Source organism: Falco cherrug, chromosome Z (genome assembly GCF_023634085.1).
Source record: "Falco cherrug isolate bFalChe1 chromosome Z, bFalChe1.pri, whole genome shotgun sequence".
NCBI lineage: Eukaryota > Metazoa > Chordata > Aves > Falconiformes > Falconidae > Falco > Falco cherrug.
The window spans coordinates 53,266,854-53,289,511 of NC_073720.1; the positions used below are offsets into that span (position 1 = coordinate 53,266,854).

The 22,658-nt window shown below is 42.8% G+C and overlaps 1 long non-coding RNA gene across 1 annotated transcript; it reads right to left on the minus strand.

Annotated features, from left to right (window-relative positions):
• Positions 1 to 466: 466 nt before the first annotated feature.
• LOC129734731 (uncharacterized) lies at positions 467 to 12,697 on the minus strand. The gene is made up of 3 exons (XR_008730265.1): positions 12,531 to 12,697; positions 8,191 to 8,338; positions 467 to 1,032 (listed from the first exon to the last, which is right to left on the minus strand). It is a non-coding gene; the product is annotated as an uncharacterized LOC129734731 (long non-coding RNA).
• Between the last annotated feature and the right edge of the window lie 9,961 nt (positions 12,698 to 22,658).

Sequence of the window (22,658 nt, forward strand, 5' to 3'; positions counted from 1 at the left end):
ATGTGGCACCTGGATTCGCATCAGGGGGCACGTGCTTTAAACATTAGACTGCATGGGGCAAGAATAATAGCTTATCATCTGAAATCCAAAATTAGTTCCTCTATAAAAGCTGAGAAAGCACTTAAATTGATTTAGCAGTGAGAAAGCTATTCCTCTTTCCATGTCTGTAAAGTGGGTGGTTGATTTCCATGAGCCTTGAAATCATGATGGCCTGTATAAATCTCACATCTTTGTATACCAGTGCTTTTTTTCCCTTCACAAACTGTGATGACTAGCTATGGGAAATACTTTTCTCCCTTCACTTATAGCTGTGTGCCTACTTTTTTCTGTGTGTTGTGAACAAAATGTCAGAAGCTTGCTGCTTTGGATGAGCAAGACATTGCAAATGTGTTGTTTCTAAAACTGGTCAAAACCAGATACTGAAAACAAACTTTCAATACAAAAGGGAAGAATTAAAGTAGCTGTAATATTTTCCTTCTTGCTTACAGCTGTCAGTGCAGGGCTGTCCATAGTCAATCCAAACACAGCAATGTCAAAATCCTCAGGTCCAAGGGGACCAATCCAACTGCCACCAAGTCATCATTCAGGAAAGAAATTTCCAGCTTCCCTTGCTGCCTCTTTCCAGAAAAGTCTTCTAGTCAAATGACTTTTGTAGCAGGTCTGGAAAGTCACCAGTATACACATAAACAAATAAAGGGATTAGCATTCTCCATTGACTGAAGGAGAACAAGGAAATGAGAAGAGGAAGGGAAGGGAACCATTTGGCAGAACATCCCACGTAGAGCTTGTCTCAACAATGCCTTTATATCCGTGTGTGGTGCTATCTCTGTTCAGCAATGCTTGTGATGCTTCCCTAAATCATTTCAAGTTAGCTTACCCAGAACAATGCATCCACATCAGAAAAGCAGATGCTAAACAGGGACCACTTTGGGTGTAGCAGGTGTTACTGTGTGGGTGCAGTGTATGTCCAATGATGTAATCTCCCAGCCATTCTCATCAGATAAACACCTTGTTCTTCTTTGTAGACCCTTCCTGTGGGAAGTAACCTGATATCATTAGTCTTGCTTCTCACCAATGACTCTGGAAAGTCTCTCTTACTGTTCATCACCCCACCTTGTCGAACCACTCCTTAAGCAGTGAGACAGCCTGGCTGGCCATGTGTCTGTCCTCAAAAGCGCCAGGAAGTGAGGACACATCTTGTGTTGCTCCACCTACCAATGGCTTTTTTTACCCACAATTAGCTGTAAACCTGGAATCTTACAAGTAGTGAAACAAGGACTCTCACAGACAGAGAGGACTGCCAGTGCTGGCTTTACTTCTTTGTATGCACAGGCGCGCCATGGAAATTAGTTGCAGCACGGACAGATTCCTATGCTAGAACAGGTTGAAAAGATGCTAAGAATAGCTACAATTTTTCGAAAGAAACATTGAAAAAAAGACTTCAGAACGTTTCCTTGTTAGATCCTCAGCCTTTGGTGAGGCCCTTGCTTCCTTCCTGTGACATGCCGCATTCAGGAGCTTTTGGTGTTTTGTCCCTCAGCCTGGGACGCTGCTGCTTCACAAGGCTTCTTTAACCCCTGGGATTAAAAACCTTTCCCACAGCTGACTTTGGATGTGAGGAGAGGGCTGCCAGGCTTGTGCTCCAGGTGAAAAGGCCAACTCTGCCCTCACAGTGTGAGGCCTAATCCAAATCTCATTGAGGCTGGGAAAAGTCTTTTTGTTGACAGTGGGGTTGTTGAGTGCTTTCCTAACACCTGGCATGATACTCCAGTTTTAAAATGAAAGCACAGCTCAAGCTTTCTTGCCTTTGCTCCTCTTATGCGTTGTTATCAGACTGAGTGTATACAATGTCAAGTCATGGTCTGCTCAGGCTCTAGATTAAATACCAGCTCTGGATGACTTCCCACAGATATTCCAAGCATCTCTTGGCCAGTACAGACTTGCTTATTTATGGGAGGCCAGAACAAACAGCATAATTGCAGTGATGTAAATAGCACCCAATTAAAATTAAGAAGGTGGTGGGGGGAGAGAAAGAGAGAGAAAGACATGGTACATAGCACCTCATGTAACATCTAGGGACCCCTGTAGGAGGGTATGAGACTAAGACAATCCCAAGCGAACCCCACTGTTTGCCTTGGCCTTGTTGCTGGCAGGCCAGACATTCCCACGGGCAATGGGAGCCATCTCAGGGATGCTCTCATGTAACTCCAGCTCACTGCTATGTGTGGCACGCTCATGTCTCAGGTGGTGTTCCCCTTCCAGCCCCTTGTTGGGTCTTGCTCTGAAGCCAACCACGGTCACACTGATTCTTAAACTCCTCACTGGCTGCCAAGCTGCAAAGTGGGTAATAGCATAGCTGGAGCAGGTGGTTTCTTGATCTGTAGCAGTGAGGTTTAACAGCCAGGAGGCTTGAAAAAAGTCTAAATTTTGGAGCATTATGTTACATGTCAGCATCCATTTTGAGAGAAATGAAAACAAAAAGCAAAAAGAAAGAGCAGAAATAGCTAAGAAGAGGCAAGACGGAAGAGGGGTCTTTGGTGTTGCAGCAGGTTGTACAGTACTGCACTTCAACGCAGTAAAATCAGCCATACCAAGATTAGCACAGTAAAGCTGTTAAGCATTCTCTTGATTTTAAATACACATTCTCCTGACATCAGGAAGATGGAAGTGTGCACCTGAGGTTAGGTATACACTGAAGTGCTTTACACTATGTTTGTATCTATTAAAAATTTTTAGTCCATAACAAACCAGTCCTAAAGGAAAGTATGTAAAGACCCATTATAGAAAGATCACCCAGATTATAGAATGAAGAGCAAGATATAAATCAAGGTTAAAAAGTAGAAGCACAAATTCAGCAAGAAGAATAAATTAAGAGGAAGAGCAGCTCTGCCTTAGCAAATTATTCCACCCAGAACACCCACCCACATTTTCATGAATGTAATTGAGCTATTATTTATATATGACTAATTTTTCCCGCTTTTTATTGTATTTATAACCCAGACACAAAATTAAGTCAAATTTTCTTGTTTATCTTGGCAAAATTTTGCCCTTTGCTTGCAAGGTTTTCCAGTTCAAGGGTAAAAAGTAGATCTTAATCTCTCTGATTTTATTTCCCAGACCTTAGACAGGAGACACAAACTGGGCTCAGTGCAATAGAAAGACTGCTTCCAATATGAGTCTTCTCTTAATGTCCTGAGCACAGAGCAGTGATGGAGTAAGCAAATGCTTACACAATGGCCAATTCAAGAAATGGAAGATGCTTGCTTCCCCCCACCCAGACCCATTTTCTTTTTTATTTATAGAGCTGTGTTCATGTGCCTTGCTGTAGTTCTTTGTTTTTCTTTTGACATCAGTGAATTTAAAGACCCTGGGGAGAAATCAGGGAAATGCCGGGGAACATTCTTTTGACAGTAACTTTACTCCCTTACTTAATGTATGAAGATTTAAATTGGAGCATAAAAACAATGACATTTTTATGGCTGGATATTTTTAAGGAAAGGCTTAAGCACCCAATCACATTCACATTTTTGTGTCCTTTTCTCCCCTCTGCATTTGAAAGCATCATTCTGAATTCGTGTGGGAGCTTTAGAAGAGGGCAAGAGGGCAAAACCTCTATACAAGGTTTAATTGGGGCTTTTTGTCAGTGCTGAGGCAGCCCTCTCTGAGACATTTCAGTTACTGAGTGGAGTGGTACCACTTCTGAGTAACTGGTTCCTGACCATCACTTCATTTGCTTTTGCCTATTCACTGACAGGGTCCACGTGATGGCACCGTGTTAGCTGTCAAGGTAGTAGTCCCATTGCCTTCAAGACTTTCTTGGGCATCTTAGGGGTAGCAATAACTGTGGTTACATGTGAGCATTTTCCTCCAGACAAAGCGTAACCAAGTTGGCAAAGAGCTCTGAAAAGTAGCTTTTAAATAATCAGAGAGGAGAACTTGTATTTCCTTACCAAGCTTGGACCAGATGCTTGGACATCTTTGTGTAGGTATGACTAAGCCTCTATGACCTTCTCCTCAAACTTACACTAGCTTGCTGCTGAATCCTGTTTTCCATTTCTCCTTTCACTTATCTTCTGACCAATTTTGCAGAATTCGTCATCCTTCCGCCTACCAATGCCCTTGTGCTCCCTGTCCCATGGCCTCATAGGATCCTGGTGAATTTGTGCGTTACCCTCTGCAAGACTATACCCCCTCCAGCCAGCTAGGAGATGAGTCTGCATCAGCTGCTTCTCCAAGGACTCTGCAACACTTTTTTTGCCTTTCCTGTTAGGTTCACTTTAACCCCAGCTTTTGGTCTAAAAGCCTTCACAGATGGGGAGAGAAAGGAACCATACTGAGCTAACAGTAGAGGTGTTTCCAAGTCCTCCATGAGCTGATTTCCTAACAAATCAGCGTAAGAGAACCTATCCATTAAACCATCTTCTGTCCATTGCACTGTATGTTCATTTAAAGAAATAGCAGTAGTCTCTTATTTGGACTTTGCTCTGTGCAACCTGCTGGAATCTTCAGGACTCTAGATCCATATCCTACAGAGAATATCTCCTTCACTCTGTGTCTTATTTTCTATAGTATTCATTGCTGAGGTACATACAGTGTTGTTAAACAGGAATGCATTTCTCCCTACAAAGTCTTGTATGTATGCCGCTGGGGGGATTAACTTTTATATGCTTGTCTAGTGTTGGTCAAAACCTCACCAATGTGTATTTTATATAGTTCAGTTTGAGTCCCATATTTAATGTTTCTAAAGATGAGACACAGAATATTAAATCCTGAAAGACAAACACTTTAATAATTGAATTAAGTATCACATGCTATATTAGACTGAAAGAAAGGCTGCCCATGGAGTAAGAACTGCATTAAGTTCAGGTCTCTCCTACCACTGTGCCAGACTAGACTTTTTTTACATTATGTAAACTGATGCTAAGTGGAAATAAATTCAGCTGTTTGTGGAGGAGATGCTTGAAGATTTGGAATAGGGTTTTGATGAATCCTCATAACTATATTAAAAACAGTCTGATTACAGTAGAAGAGGGTTAATTACTCCCTACAGGTCAAGCTTGGTCAGGTGTGCAACTGAGCCTAATAAAAATCCCGTAACCGGTTTCCTGCACCTTTTCCCTATGATACAAGTCCTTTCTACATCAATACACTTTGAAAGAATCAATACAACCAAGTAGTGAAGGACTGTCACATTAAAGCTGAGACAGTAAGATCCCTTACTCCTATCTCTTGATAAATGTATGTCATTAGGGAGTGAAACATCTTGACCTGTGGGAACACCTAAATCACTGTTGTAGTTCTCAAGATGTGGATTTCAAGTGTTGCTGCTTTGGGGACAGCATCACACAGCTCTCTGCCTTTAGGAAAGCCATCCTGTGAGAGTAGCTATGGCAGAAAACAGACAGTGGATGCCAGGACCAAGAGTAAACCACATTTTTTGTTTAAGGACTGACACAGGAGAACACATCACAAGGCAGCTTCTGTCAACAATATTTCTGTTGCCTTTACCAAGGCACTTCCATTGATTCTGCACCATCTTCTCCTTTAAGAGAAAACCTGTCAATATTGCTGTCACCATGGAGAGACATGTGAAGTGCTATACAGAAGAGTAGCCAGGCCCACAGCTCTTTAGCACAAGCAGGCTGACAAGAAACATGGCTGTGTTCTTTCTACCTCTGCTGAATTAACAACAGAGTACACACCCAAGAATAACTTTTCCAGGAAGAAAGAAAGGTCCAATGTAACACCCTGAGTAGTTGGAAGCAGCAAGGGTTGATGCAGAAGAAAAGACTGGTCAGTATTAAGGCTTCAGCCATTGCTGTGTGAAAGAGTAATGTAATATAGGAAAGATCCTTGCTCTTTAACAATGCTGAGACAAATTCACAAACTGGGGGGAGCATGAGTGAGTAAATACTCTATCATTCACTTGCAGTATTTATCAGCACCTTTCACATTTGTTAAAGTTAAAAACCAGTGAGGGAAAGAGAGAGGGGGAAAAAAGCTTTCCTAGTAACTCAGTACTCTGAAGACTGAACGCTGAAGATAAGCTAGTCACTGCTGTGCAGTGCTGGGATACTGTGCATGCTCACCCTCCCAGCCCATGAAGATGTGGCAGTTAGCTAGCTGGTTCCTTCTTAGTTACAGCACGGCTAGGTCTGAGCTCCTGAATTTCTTACAGCATCCCTTACCAGACATGTTGTCTTGCATTGTCACTGACCCCAGATCTTCCTTTTCTCCTCCAGGCAGCATGAGAACAACCCATTTTCTTTAAAAGCTGAGACTACATAACAGTAAACTCAGGAATCTCATCTTGTCCTCTGTCGTGTTCACAAATTACAATTGACAGGCAGTGTTTCTAGGCTCAGAGGTTTTCCTTCTTTCACTGAAAAAAGTGTTCTTTCACTCAGAACAAAGCTGGAGGTGAAAATGGCCTTTTACAGCACTACCAAGAACGCTCCCAGGGATGTGCATACAAGGGCAGCCTTGCAGGAGGGCCAGTGGTCTGCCATTGTACCCTCCCTGCGGGTGTTTGAGGTCCAGTTTCCTTTGCTAGACTTGTCCATCAGATCTCTGCTTAACGTAGTACAATGTACTAGACGGTGTGTACATACATACACATACATTTTGAAATTTCCTGCCAGACGTGGCCAAAGAAAACTTCCTGCAGCTGTGCACAGACTCTTCATAGTTTATGGAGCAGTTACTGGGTTGCTTCAGCTATTCAGAGTGATCCCCTGTGCTCTCTTGGTAAGTGGCAGAATCAGGTCGACAGATTTAGCAGCCTTTGCTTCTCCTGGTGAGACCAACCCTTGACTACTGCTCCCTAAAAGACATCTTCTTTATATACTTTTCACAGGAAAAAAAGAGGCTCTGAGCCTGGGGTATTTTCGCAGAGCTGTGGGTAGGCTTCATGTCTCCCTCTGACCATTTACCCATTATCAGTTCCTGGGAGACTTGTTTGTATCCCTCAGAGGCCCCATGGTGAGGAGATAAGTTGGGGTGAGGAGGAGAGGGCTCAGCTTGGGGGGGGGGGGGGGGGCACAATCTCACAGGAAGGACCTAGAGCTGTCTGAGAGCTGTGAGAGGAACTAAAGTGCCAGTTACGGAGCAGCTAACACAAGCAGGCAGGGAGGGGAACCACTTTCTTTAGATTAAGAAACAAGCTGAAAACAGTATAGACTTGGAAGAAATGGCATGCAAATGGCACGAGTGGGCAGTGAGACATTACTGTATCCTTGTCACATTACCCACCTTCCCAAATGTATTTTGTCCCTCGTCCCTAGCCTACGGATGAATGCCCAGGGACACAGCTTTTTCCAGTGCCTTCCTGACCTCTTTCTCCTTTGTGATCACAACATGACCCTCCTATACCTTTCAGGCTGGCTGTTCCCTTTCTGCAGCAGCTTTCCCAGAACGTGGCACATAGGGGAAACTGGAAAGGAGTGAAGAGGAAGGTATACAAATATATGTCACACAACCTGTGCCAGTCACTTTAACCATGAAAATGAAACCTTCCTTTGCTTCCAGGAGAGAGCAAGTCTTGAACTCCGTGAGATCAGCAGCCTCTGGTACCACCCCCCTCTAAAATCACTACATATACATATATATGTATATATTTATACATGGATTAGATACATATTTACATACTGACTCCTCTAAGCTCCTTTCCCTGCTTATCTTTTCATTTGGATAGCTGCTGCCTGACAGCCACCACAAAGCAGCCCACCATGAGACTAACATGAGAAGGGAATTAAACAATGCCTCTGCTTCAGGGGAGAAAGGTTACTTTCGGACAAATTCCTGCTGAAGTGGCAGGATGGCCATTTGCATGTGACTACTGCTACTGCAGGGGTGAGCACAAGGTCTGGGATGCTAGGCAGTTTTCAAGCACTTGGCTTTAGAAGTAAAATGTACAAAAGGATTGTTTTGCCTATGGATACGGGCACTCTGAAGAACAATGTTAGACAAAGCTTAAAGACTGTTTTTACCCCAAGATGCTGCTGGTGAGCATAGGTTTTAACTGGCATATTATTTTCTTTTTATTTTTTTCTCCACTTTGTTATCTAGGCACTTGTGGGCCCACACCTTCCTACAGCTTGCCTATCCAACAATCATTAATGAGTTTTATTCTCATTAGAGTGTATTTAAGAAATGTAAAACAGAGATAGTGGGGTAGATTAAATGACTCACCTACAGAGACTGTGGATAGTTCAGGTCTCCCAGTGCTCATAAAAATTGTTTCATCAGCCTCTTCCCTGCCAGGTACTTTGAACATAATTAAGAGTAGAAGATAGTTTTCCAGTCACCTCAGATTCAAGTGTATTAAAACCTGGGATCTCTGTAAAAAGGTACAATGGCAAAAAAATGTTCCAGATCACTTTCAAGAGCAAGTGAGTCCTAGGAAAGAAAAGGAAACAAAGCAACATCCTCATTTGACCAACTTTCTTTCCTGTTTCTGATCCCTGGTCACTCCATCATTTCAGGGAGCTGTCAACATGGCATCCCTTGGTCTGAAAGGCTGAACACTGCTGTGTTGAGGACCACAGCAGAGCATTTGTATAGTGTCTTGATGTAATTTCCACATAAAACAGGCTTAACCCTGGGGCAGATGCTTTGCATTTCTCACTGTTAGACAGTGGATCTTCTTCCCCTTTCTTCCCACTCCTTGCCCCACTGTTGCAGACCAGTAACACTGCAGTGAGACCACAGGCATCCTTTGGGACAGGATGGACGCCATTTTCTCCAGACTGCTACAGCAGCCCTACAAGGGAGAGAAAGATCTCTGCAAATGCTTTATGTGTGCCTTTGCACAGACTAGTGTTCCAAGCCGTGCTGCTGCTGTGTGAGGTGCTCTTCTTCTCTGGAAAACCTTTCAGGGTATTCTCAAGAAGGGGAATTTATTACTGCAATCCTGCTTAATGTGTAACAATAGATGAAATCCATGCTATGTGGCCAACAAACCTAGCTGGTTCACCCAAGCAGCAGCCTGCGATGTACCCTCACATGATGATGAGACCTGTGGGAACTTTCCCTCCTCACATTTCAAGTCTAGATGGTGACAGCAATTATCTATGATATGCCCAAAATCTCAAGACAAAATAAAGCACATATTTCACAAAACATGTAGTTTAAAGGCGGGACACATTGACACAAGAATTTTAGATGCCAAAAGATTATGTGGTTCAGAAGTGATTAGACATGTTCATGGAAGAAAAGTCCATCTAGGGCTGTCATGCACAGCAGTACTACATGTAGTACTGGAAATCCCTGGGCATAAGATGACTGGAGGCTGGGAAAGCATCTTGGAGAAACCTGGCTACACTGGATCTGTTGTGCAGGTATTTGCTTTTAGCGGCTGTCAGAGAAGGATTCCCAGCTGGGAAAACTGTAACCTGGTCCAGCCATTGTCATATATTCTGGCTGATAGTCCTATTTACTGGTTATTCACCTTTCAAATTAGAGCAATTCTAGTACACTTAAACAAAGTTTATTTAAACATCTCAGTTCTTAGGCTTACCCTAAAGACTTGGTTAAAAACCTGCTCATCGGACTTAGAAAAGCGCTGGAGGTAGGCCCTTTTCTTTTTTCTTTTCCTTGTCTGTGGAAAACCCTAAAATGTGAAATGTCACAGATGATAGACAAATAATATCTTTGATTTTCTATTCTAACTTCTTCAACAGTGCTTGCCTTAACGGAAATTCGAAATATTCAGTAGTGACAGTGAGGATTTCAGTTTATAAAGTGAAGGCCTCTGGGTAAACTGACAAGTCTAGCACAGAAGTACAATTTTTGTACCTAACTGTACACCAACCGTATGCAGGTGCACAGTGTGTTAAATAGTACCAGCTATTGCTAAAGTGTTTATACTGAAGCCTAAGGTACACAGTCCTTGAATGTTCATTTGTTGACATGTCAAATGAGTTAGACTTTAAGCTAAGGCTTTGCAATGTTTTTTGCTGTTTTTCTTTATTTTTGTTCTACACTATGGCTCAGTGTACCTAGACCCCCCTAGAAGACCCACTCTGCCTCACATGTAGACACAGCCGGAGTGTCTCACTGGGTAAATGAGCTTTAAAAGGATCCCAGATCCCAGGACAGTAAGGTGGCAGACAGAGGCTAATTAACAGCTAGGAGTATCTTCACACTCAGTGGGTTTTGGTTTAATGATTTCTCAGCTCATGAGAAAACATTTTGCATTTGTTCCATGCTGAGGGAACATTGCTCCTGAGGCAAAGATAACTTATTTCTGGAAGCCTGAAATCATCATGTTCCAAAAGCTGTACATACAGACTTCTCCCCAGTGCCAAGTAACAGATGCTATCATGGGAAAGATGTCCTCTTCCCTTCTAGCCCCAGCAGGCAGAAGCGCCAGGCCCCGTGAAGGTGTAGGAAAAGTGAGGGATAAAATTTAGGTACAGTAGCCCAGTAGCTGGCCACATGATAACTGGGATTCACGAGTCAGCATTTTCCTATTTCCTTTTACTCACAGATTATTCTGTGTTTTGGGTTTCTTCCTCCCCTTTGCTAGGGAAGGAAGGTGCTCTGACGATGTGCGTGGTATGGTGTCAGAGGAACAGAAGTTCTGAGAACATGAATTTCCCTCACTCTGCCAGTTATGCTGTGGGGTTGCCCACACAGCAGCGGTGGGACTTTCTACCTTTGTTTCTCCCCTGAGTAGGCAAGGAGTGCAGCCAGCCATGTTGATGATTAGCAGCCCTCATCAAAGGACTATGAACAGAGGTGGGCTGTGAAGTTGAGAGGAGTATGTCAGTGCAAGCACACGTAAGAAAGGGAAGATTGACACCAGACCAAAAGTGGCACATATGACTGCTGCGTATGCTGCCACAAAACATGTACTTTACCATGCCACCTGCTTCTGCAAAGCTTTTGAGAGAAATTGCAGTTGCAAAACCCAGAGCCAGCTGCCCTCTGACATAGAAAAGCAGATGCATGCTACTACCTTTTCAGCAGTGTGTGTATTCAACTGCTCAGCTGGCTCAGTCCCCACTGTACTCCTGGGCTCAAGTCCTCTTGTTGATCATGGTGCACACACGCGATGTAGCTCCTGGGCTTCCCTCTGAAAGGTTAGCTGTTGTGATGACAGTTTGGTCTAAGCTGTCTGTCTGGACTGAGTTCTACTGTACTGCACATACATGAGAGTCCTTCAGCTTTGTCTCAACAACACTTGCATGCTCAAATCTGTCTTGTCCTCCTCAAGACACACATTATTCAATGTGTATACCTAGCAGCATGGCATTGTCATGGTGATCTGCAAAAAGGGCCTTCTTGCTAGAGATCAGGAATGACTGCTCCAGAACAGAGTTGAAATTCACACAGAATACACAGTTCACACTGTATAGTGAGTATATCTGAAATCCCTGCCTACAGTAAGTCTTTGTTCATCTAGAAAACCTGAGAAGAACAGAAATCTGTGGTTTTATTATTGCTTTTCTTTCTGGTTCCAAGCACACACAGGCCTCCTGTACTACCTGACCTATCCAGCTGAGTGATGGGACTTCAGACTGCTCATAACTTCAGTTTTGTTTCTTGGAATGCTTTGTTTCTTGGAGTTCACACCAGAAGGCCAAGCTGGTAGACTGGAGAATTCTGCAAAATGCAGACAAGGTATGCAAAAGCAAAGACTTAGCTGTTCACTTTTCTCCATTTTCTTTATTATAATTTCCAGCTGATGAGGATGATGACTCGGACCAAAGCTCTTCTGTATTCATGGCTGTCCCTTTTCCCAGTAGTAAGCTAGTCAAAGGTTGCACCACTGGGTTTGCATCTGCACTCTGTCACAGCTTGTTCCCTATAAAGATATCTGTGGAGCGTAGGAAGGCTGGCACTGCACCAAAGCAGCATGAACAGAAGTGGTGATTTATGACTTTTCCATATAAGGGTAATCTAAGAAGCTGGCAGATTGATGCTGGTCTTCAGGAACAGCACAGAACTGCAGAGGGAACTGGGAAGGAGCCTACCCTATTACCCAGTCGTTCCCCTGAGGTCCTGTGACAGAGCTGCACTCATCTACTGTGACCAGCTCAGCCCAAAACAGAGACCCCATGATATCCAGAAAGACTGCTCTCTGTTCTGAATGCAGAAGTTGTCCCTCCCACAGAGTAGTTCTTTCCTTCTATTTGCCACCCGTGGATCTTGAAACCTATGGGGGCCTGAAAGTTACACTGCTGAGTTAAGTAATAGTTCCTACTGCAGGTGGGTGAACGGGAACTAGTGGAGGATGCTCAGGGAAAAGAGGCCTCAGCCTCTGCAGCTAACAAAGTAGCTTTGTAAAGGGACGGTCTGGGTTAGAAATGGTTGCAGTACAGTTGCTGTTCCCCACGCTTCTCCCCAGTCCTCCCCCTGCCCCCCAGTCTCTTCTGTTAAACCCCCAGGACAAAGTTTTCTATTGTCTGATGCCAATACACAAACAGGAGAATTCAAGCCTCATCCATCAGCTTGTAAACCTGATGTAGCATGCACTGCAGCAGGACTGGAGAAGATCTAAATCCAGTGCTCCGAGGGATACTTACCACTGTCCTGCATGTTTCTTAGGGGTGGAAATACCAGGCCAGGGTAAGAAAGGAGTTCTGGCAAAACTGGAAGTCATTGTCACCTGAAGACAGCTACTGCTGGTTTCCAGAGAGTGGGATTCTGCCAGGTTTCATTCTGGCAAAGGAGGTTGCAGCTCTTCCCTCATCTCGGCCAGCCTGCAGCATTTACAGAGAAATGCGTGGGGAGATTTAAAACACAGTAACAGTTCCCTCTAGAGGAGTAAAGCAATAATGTACACATCTCTCCGTGCTCTGCTAGAGCCTGGGCTCCATTTTCTTTACAGGTACAGGCTGAGAGTGGGAGAAATCCACTAAAGAATTCGTCTGCCCATGCACTAACAATAAAAACAAGCCAGTGCCAGCTAAAGCCGTCAGGGCCTTCCAAGGACTGCCAATGGCAAAAGGGAGAAACCTGGAGCTTCTAGCTTAATCTAAACCCCGTTTAACACAATTCTCCCACTGGAAAGGAAGAAACTACTCTTGCTGCAAGAACGGTGAGAATTCCTCACAGCAGTGATGACCCCATTGCGCCCGATGTTGTGTACCCCTCCCCTGCAGGGCTCAGCATCTGAACAGGAGAGAGAAAAGGACGTCAAGGCACAGCAAAGGCATTAGGCTATGGGCAAGATTACACAGAGGGGCACTCGCATGAGCAAGATTTACTTGCATGTGTCCCCAAGTCCTGTTACTATTTTTTCGTTATTATTCTTCTAGAGGAATTTCAGTTGTAGGAATAATTTTGTCCCATATTCTCTGACTATTGCAAGGTCTTTTCTTTTTTAAGAAGTATGCAGCATTATGGAAAGGCTGCATGATTGTATAAATAAGATCTGTTTGCTTCTTTCACTTGGAACTCTGATCACAATAGAAACACTGTGAAGACACACAGCCTAATGTACCAGCTGTGAAGAATTAATATGCCTTGTCTTAGCAATAACTCTCCAGAAATGTCAATGAGAAAAGGTATGGGATTAAGTTGTCTAATTTCCAAATGGAACGCATATGAAGGCAGACAGGACTAGCTCACTTGCACTGGGAAAGAAGATAGCAAATGTCTATCCGTGAAGAGAAGAGACATTCTCAGAAAGGTTTTGTATTACAACAGGCTGATTTACACAGAACTCTTTAGGCTGGGCTCTTCAAAAGAAACCACAGGAGAGAGGCATACAGCTCTGACTCAAGAGTCATATGGAGCTTCCAGCTGCAATGAGAGCACGCTATGCTTTGACCTTCTCTGTAAATGGGTTCAAGCATAATCCCACTTTGCATCCACCCAATCTTTTTCATCCCAAGGGAATGAGATTCCTCCAAAAACTTGTCTCAATAATTGTTGATGTAATTTCACATGTGAGGCAAACAAAGCAAATGCCTGCACCAGTAAGGTCAAATAGCTCTCTGTGTCCAGGCTAAATCCAGTGGAAGAGTGGCACAGAGACACCCACAGGCAGAGAGTGTGGGCAAGCTCTGGCTCAGATGCAACCTAGAGGAGATAAACCTACCTAGGATACAGGTCCAAAGTCAAAGAACTTAACTGCAGTAGGGTACTGATACTGTTCTGCTTATTTGTAACACATGCCCAGGAAGTGGTAGGTAAGTGAAAAATAGGGGATTTTACAAGAAAACTGATCTTTTTTTTGGGGGTATATTTTATAATACTGAATGATGGTATATCTGTCAGATATGCATATACACACATAGAAATATGTATATATAAACTACCTTCCACCCACATTTTTTATATATGCAATGATTCATGGAGGGAAGGGGCCTGAGGAAGTTAAATATAACTAATGAACAGAAAATGCAGAGGTTTGCACAGTCTAAATGACCTTTCCAAATATTTGTGAAAGAACATTTAGATAGTACTTCAAGGCAGGTAAAACAATCAAAAATATGGAAGCCACAACAGGCTGTCTGCACGTTAGCTGCTTTGCTAAATGCAGAGGCCTCAGAAGGTCAGTATAGGCTTGATGTCTGTTGTTTGTTGTGGCTCTGAGAGTTAAGTCGTGATATAATCTGCAGGTATGTTACAGTGGTACCAGATCCTGCCCCATCTAGGCTGATTTTGTGACACAGTTTCATGAAATGATTCACCACAAGAAAGCGGGATATGAGGCAAGTGATAGAAAGAAGGTTCAGAAAGCAGCCTAAGGACCAGTCCAGTGCTTCAGAAGACTTGGCATCAGTTTACTAGACTGTGTCTGTGACCTTGGGCAAATAATTTGAATAGTCTGTGCCTTCATAACTTCAGCTATGAGACAAAGTTTTTAACACTTATCCCACCAAACTGCTTTGTGTGCCTCTCAGATACGAAGTTGAGGCCATGTAAGTTCAAAGCACAGAAAGAAACCCAGAAATTATAAATTTTATGAAAAGTGCGTTATAGATTATAATATTGAGCAGTCTCCTACAGTTGATGTTGTTCCATGCAGTGGCACATTTTTGTTTATATTACTGAAGAAACAGGATGTCTTTTATCATGTTTGCAGCTGATACAAAAAGTCATGACTTTTATCTGCTGCTCCATACAATACTGTTACTTTGCATGAGATGTTTGGAACCTGGTGTCATGGTTTGAGTTGGCGCACACTAAGCACAAATGTTAATCACACCACCATGATTTGATCCATGGAACGAGTCTGGGTGTTCATTGCCTCTGTGAAATAGTAAGTAGTAATGCAAAGAACACTACAAAGTCAGATAAAAGCAGTTATCCCTACTTCAATTTTCTGTGTAGACAGGAGGTGGGAGGAGCAGGGTGTTGAGTGAGGTGGCTCTGACCATAAGAACTTGGTCCCAAGCATTCCTGGAGGTCCTCCATGGCCAGGTATCCTGCAAGGCAAAGTCATGCTGTCCTCCCTTTCGGGTGGGATGAGATTGATGAGGAGGAGAACATCTTCCGGGCTGTTGGATTTTTCCTGCCCTGTGGACCTGTCCAAGCTTTGACTCGATGATGAGTTAGTGAGTCATGGAGCAAATATTATTGTATCAGTTGTTATTTTTGCCATAGCTCCTTTTATTTTTGTAACACCTGCTTAATTATATATGGCTAATGACTACATAGCAACATACTGAAGGTCATACTATAGGTCTCTGATATTTGTCTAATGACTCCATAGGCTCTGTAGCTCTGTAGGGCTAGACACTAGACAAATAATGTAAAATCAGAGCCAGCTTTGTAAAATTGTATTTGGTAAAAAAACAAAAGCTTTTTCTTACACATTTTGCTAATGCTGAATGTATGGTACTGTCACGGCATACATCAAAGAAATGACTCTACTCTGACAATGAAAACATGCTCTGCATATACAACAACATCAGGACATGGCTAAGAAACTTTCTGCCACTGCAGCTCTCTCCTGACAGTGTTAAGAAAAATCTCTTTAATTACGAGAAATAAACACTACCAACAAGACCAGAAAATAACTTGCTTGAATAGTAAGTAAGGTAAATGTGGAAAATACAGAATGTTTATCATTTACCTCCATTTCAAGGAATAGTTTGGTTTCTTTCATGCAACTTTCCAGTTGTTTGTAAACAACTTCCAAAATTATTCATAAATTCGTATCTTTGATCTTTTAAATACAGTCTTTGCACAGTGTCAGTATTTTCTGCAACTCAACCTCTTTTTTGCCCATCTTTTGTATTCTTGCTCATAAAATCTTGACTGTTCTCTATCTGCTCCAGGAACTGTGATTTAACACCACTTTATTAATTGCACCCTCAGCTATAACCTTCCATATCAAAATTAACAAAGACAAAGCAGGAGGTCTCCCCTTGGCTGCAGATCTATTCACATGTTAAAAAAGCCAGTCTTACTCTCTGTGGTAGTACAAGCACTTCCATTCATTACTGGCAATTATTACAGTTCTTATACTTTTTGATATCAAAGAATGCCTGTGCTAGAACTTCAGAAATCTTAATAATCAGGAGAGAGAACTCAATCATGCTTCTGGAGAAAAGTCAGAACCTGTAATTAAAAATACAGCCACAATAGTTCGAAGGAGCTTTTCAGAAGACAACACAGTCTGTATGTTTTAGCCCGTACATAAGAAAGACCACTAAATCACTTTCTAAGGGCAGCCTCCACCATAGATGTGAGACAGTCTGACCCCGTGGAGCAGGCAGGACACACCACGCTCTGAACGCACACAGGAACCAAAATCAGTAACAGAAAAAAAGGCAAACAACTGCAAGTCAGCCCACAAACCAAAAAAATTCTGAGCACGTATTAACTAGCTCCAGCTTTTCCCAGAACTTCAAAGAGTTCGACTCCTTTCCACAGATGGTCAAAACACAATGTTAGGTTGTTGAGTGTTTTGTCCAAATTAGAAAAATCTAATCAATGTGTCTCGATTTCTTTCCAAATGACTGTTTAAATTATCCCGATGTGTCACATGCATCTAATTTAGATTGTTCCATGCCCTTTTGTCTCCAGAAGTAGAAAGGACAGTTAAAAGGACATTTAACAAAAAATCCAGTGGGTCTGGGTTGAAGGCCTGGATGAAGTGTGCTGTCTGACTCCCAAGAGCAGGGAGGCTTGGCCACCATGACGGGCCCGGTTTCCATCCACAGACGCCTCATCCATGCTACCAAACACTTCCAGTTCACGGATCTGACCTTCTTATTCCTGGTCACACAAACTTTCCACAGGATGCCTGGTCTTGAAGACTTGTGCTACTTGCTTAGAGCACTCCTTGACTTGCTGGCTGTACTTCAGCCATTCAGCTGTGGGAGGCCTTAAGGGATGGTTTCTCCTTTGGTGGCTATTTGGTTCTCAGAGCTAGTGTACCCACAGTGAAATGGTTCTGTATTACTATGACTCCCTGCCCAGAGCTGTGCCCATTCATATCACAAACAGAACTTTAAAAACAATGGAAAAACTTAGCCTGTAGAACATCCTCCTCTTTGCCTGCTTCGTGCTGCACAGGGGTGGACTACGGGATGGTTCTTTACCTGCTGCCATGTCTCTCCTTGCAAACAGCTGGACACGTGCTCTGCTGTAGTGTGAGGGAGGAGAAAGCAGGGTGTGCTGCCCCTGGTGAGATGTGCCTGCTCACCTTGCTTTGCAAGCAGATGTGTGCTCTGGCAGCATCTGGGCATAGCGGCTGATAGCACTAGCCAAGCTCAGAGGAGAGTATAGGAGAGGGGGAGAGCTGGATTATAAATATGCATCCGGAGCCTTGCAAGGATATCTGTGCTTGATTATAGAAGGCTGAGACAGGAAACAGGTCTACTGCACATTTAGGGCTTTTAGCTAGCTCCCTTTATCATGTCATCAATATATAGAGGCATGTGTGTGTGCATGAGCATTTTTGAGACCCCCTTATACACATTTCCAGAGCCCATCTGATACAAAGGTTTTCAGGACTTAAGGGAATCAGTCCTACCACCAACCATATTTGAAATTAAGAGCTGTTATTATAAAGTTGCCTGATGTTTTGTTTAAGAACCTTGCCCATGTTGGTGCTGTGTGGTTTTCTGTGGGCAGTAAAAAATAGAGCATAAAGGCTGTCTCCCTTTCCAGAGGACATCCAGTTTGAGTGTTAGGCACAAAAGGACAGAGGAACAGGGCCAGAAGACCACGCACAAGGAGACAACACTGATTAGCATGGCAAACTGTTGTGTTATCCCTGCAGCTTAGTTTGAGAGGCATCTCAAGAAAGGGAAGCACTTGGGAGGGCTAAGAAGAACTGTGTGGTTGTTCTACAGATGTTAATCATTGCAAACAGGACAAATGTTCTCATCTGACTAGCCTCCCTCAATCTTAATAATCCTTAGAAAACCTACTGTAGTGAGGTTTGCAGGGGTCCTGAGCAGCTGCTATGGCCCCCAAGGTACTCCATGAGGTGAACATTGGAGCATGAGCAGGGTCTGAGAGGCCTTCAGAAGAGAAGCCAGCCAATTCATATTTAGCTTTATAAAGAGATGGGACCCCACAGAGGAAGGTGAAAAGAAGGGTGGACTGTTCTCAGTGACAGTGTGTGTGTTCTTTCAAGAAGGCTAGCAAAGGAGCTCTCAGCCACAAGCCTTTGTGGTGTCCATGATCAGGTTTCCCATAGCGCTTGATGAAAAGAGCATTGCGGCACAGCAGGATAATGTGAAGACAGCCATTGTAGAAGGCACTTCTTTTATCTGCTGTCCTGCTACCGTAGTAGTGACACATTTAGGTGAGAGTAACAGACATCAAAAGGTTAGAGAGGGGAAACCCCTCTGATGTTGAACTGGGACATGGCTACATTTAATTCATGTGATGAGTCTAAGTTCCAGTTTCCTCATGTCATGGCCAAGGCCCTCACAAATAGTTTCTCTCCAGGTGGACTGTTTCATTAAGATGCGGAGGCGGGCTCGTATTTGGCATTTTCCTTGGTTCCTTACTTTACAGACTATTTTCAGGGGCTGGACCTCCCAGCTCTGCTTCCTCCTCTGATTCAAATAATGTTTATACTTTGGCTGCAAAATACACTTCCAGTAAGGAATTTGAAGAATGCCTTTTCATCTGGGAAATAGATGTATTTTGCCGGTTTCTGTCTATGGAATCTTAAATTTCAAGGCTTTCAGAAATGGGATAAATTATTAGTCTTTTGATTATATAGATAGCAATCCTATCTCAGAAGTTTCTTCAGTATTCAGGTTTGACAGTGTTGGCTTCCAAAGAAGTCTAAGGGAACTGAATGCTCCAGTTCCCACCTTCTAACCATACCACAGATTCTCCCAGAGTGAAAGAAATATTACATGGTTGCAGATCTAATTTAGAAAGTGTCTGGCCCACTACAGACACTTCAGATATGGGGAAACAGAATCACAAATTTTATTTCTTAATATCTTTTTGTCTCTTTTCTAGGACTGCACATCAATCATAATTATTGCTTAGAACCAGGATTTTCTCCTGTTCTTAGATCCAGTAGCTTTCTTCAGTGCTGAACTAAAAGTGTCACATCTCTCCGTGTGCTTTATTTCAAAGCCTAATAAATTGCTGCAGTCTTAACCATACCTTCTCAAACTATCAGAGTTGCAAGAGGTGCTGTGGATTTAAGCCAGTTTTGCAAGGTGCTTGAGATAGGTCATGAGGTGGAGCAGACTGAGGTATCATGCTGCTGCCTGTCCTGCCACTGGCTCCTGTTAGATCACTTTAACTGCCCTGCTTGGCTGAAGATGTTTTTCTCCCAGCGAAGACCTGTTAACTGCATTGGTTGTTGGCTAGCCCAGAGTCCTTGGAAACTGATGTCTCTCACACAGTCCAGCGAAGCTGTCTTGCTTTGATTTTAATGACATTCACTTTAATGCTATTCAAAACCCTTTGCTCTCCTTTAGTATTTTTTAATTAAGTGATAACTCTCTGGACTTTGAACCAACACATTTTCCTTGTGATTAATTACATTCAATTGGATTTGGTCTCCTTTTTTTCTGTGAGGAAAAGCATTAAAATAAAACCCTGAGGAAGTCAGACAAATAACATTTTGATTCCCTGTCTTTCATGTGATATGATGGGATGTTAAAGGAAGACATTCATTGGTAACTGTGATACTGGCTGTTTTTAAATCCCCTCATCTACTTTTACATCACATTCTCAGTTCTTTAGGTACAGACCTGGTGGACTTCAGCTGCTTCACTACTGGAAAAGGCACCACGCAGTTTGAAGACAGGTACTGTGTGGTCTAGCCTAGAAGACTGGAAAACCTTGGCTGTACTTACAAATGTAGATCGTCAAGAAATAGTCCGTTTGGTGAAAATGGGTATTGTTGCCTGGCAGGAATAAGGACTTAACACTATCGGATGAGTGTGGAAGATAGCTTCCTTTATTATCTTAATTCATTGTCAGTAGTGTGATGAGACTAGAGAGCGTGAAAATGTTCCCCATCATGTTGGGAAGAAAATCCACTTTGTGAATTTTCTGCATGTGGTTCAAGGGAAGAAGTCAGTGCACAACATCTCCTCTGTACCTGGCACTTCCAGGCCACTGTGATTTAGATCACTGATATTAGATGCCTAAGGGAGAAGATAGACATACCCTACTTGGTAAGAGATACTGTCTACTTCCAAAATGCCCCAAAACCAGCAGGGCATGGAGTAGCTAAGGAAAAAAAACCCCAACAAATGACAACCCAAACTGATTTGGGCTAGGCCAAATAAGAGGTGGTGAGAGGGGCAGATGTACAAAGTTGGTACCCACTGGACAAATAAGGGTTGTATTCAAGCATCACAGCAAAGATCTGGCAAGTGATATCTGACTCATGATCACATGCAGTTTACCCTGAATTACTTTTCAGTCAGCCTGGTCAGATTACACAGTTAACTCCCATTATGATTTTACAGAGAAATCCAGATGTATCCTGCTACCATCTGTGCTTACAGATTCTTCTCAGGAAGAACAATTGTATTTGAATAGGTTGTTCAAACTCAGTTTAATGAGAAGCTCCACCAAAGAAAAAATACACTAATTTGAGAGGCATGCACAGAGAGTTTAGCAAAGTTTATTTCAAAGTGAGGATGATGTCAGCTCAAATTCCAGCATTGCACTCCTGAAGCCGTCAACAGAGGAGGCTATTTACAGCCTCTGCTTCACATAGACAGGGGATAGTGTGTTTGCAGGGACAAAAGCCAGAAATTTTTAACTGGGAACATCTTAAAGCCATCATCTAATACAGAGATTTAAAGTGACAAGTACTAAGAGTAATGATGACATTATCCTCTGCTTGTAGGGCCAATTATTGCCTCTAATTCATGATGTTCTAGTTACAAGTAAGGCAGCTTTTCCATTACAAGCTTCTTCTCTGTGTCTGTGTTACTTGAAACTGACATTTCTCCTAGTAGCTGTCAGTCCAGTCATCAGAGGATTTTATGATTAATGAGATTTACTTTTTGCTGTTTCCAAATGTGCTTTGAATCCCACAGACATAGTTTACCAGAGGGAAAAGTGGGACAGTTAAGGCTTCTGATGATAACAAGTTCTGCTGATGCTTAGCTGTACACAAGTGATTTTTTTGACACAATGACCAGAGTCTTTGATAAAGCAGTGAAACATTATTGTCTTCTCTGATTTGCAGCCCTGCCCACATATTTGTCTGAAAGTAAGTGTGGTTGAAATTCAAAGGGAAACTGCTGTGATGATTTTGCCTTGCACTGAAGGGTAGGCTGTGAAAACAGATACTCTGATAGCTTTTCTTCCATCCAGTTATTTTTTTAATATTTTTTGGACAATATTAGATTTGGATTTGCAGGGGTTTTTATCTGTTATTGTATGTGCTACAGTAGCTTTCAAGTACCTGTGCCCTGTGGTGCTTTCTATGTACGTAATGCAGGGATTTTGAAGGTGTGGAGCAAAGCAGGAATGCTTAAGTAGACCAGGATGCTCTGGGCTTGAAAAAAGTTGACTGATGTCAATAAGATAGAGGTCTACCCTGAGAGGAGTGGAGAAAGTAAATAAGGAAACTACTGTTTCTTGTAATAAAAGAAACAGGGGACCCCCAAAAAGACCAAAGGTAGCATGTTCATAACAACATAAAATACATGGCTTTTCACATAATATGTAGGTGAGTTGGGGGCCTACTTACTCCAGGGTGTTATGGGGCTGATTTTCCATGGATTCAGAAGGAGGCAGGAAAAATTCATAGAAGAGAATTTGTTCTGTCCCACCTGAAAGGGGCTTAGTATATAGAAAAATGCTTGTGGTTTATGAAGTTTCCAGAGCCACAAAACTGTTAATGTTTGTGATGACATTCTATGGTAGTATCATTGCAGGTCTTTCCTGACCTTATGTGCTTTCTTAATTTGGTCTTGTGTGTTGTAGAGATTCAGGACTAAATGAGCCTTTTGTGTGATCCAGTGTGACTATCCTTATGTGCTTTCTATTACAGTCTTTGAATTGTTTTGTTGAGGAAAGAGACATGAGCACTAGGGAGGAAACTTGTACAGAAGTGGTTGTTGCTCTCACCATAAGTATGGCAGCATTCAGAGCACGTCCGCTTATCATAGCAGAATTGCAGAATACCTGAACAAATTTTGTCAATTAAAGGTTCTGGAGAGCTCATTATTTCCTCGCATGTGTACACAAGGGCAGACCAGGACAACTCAATTGCATGGATCCAGAGGTATCTGGAAATTGGG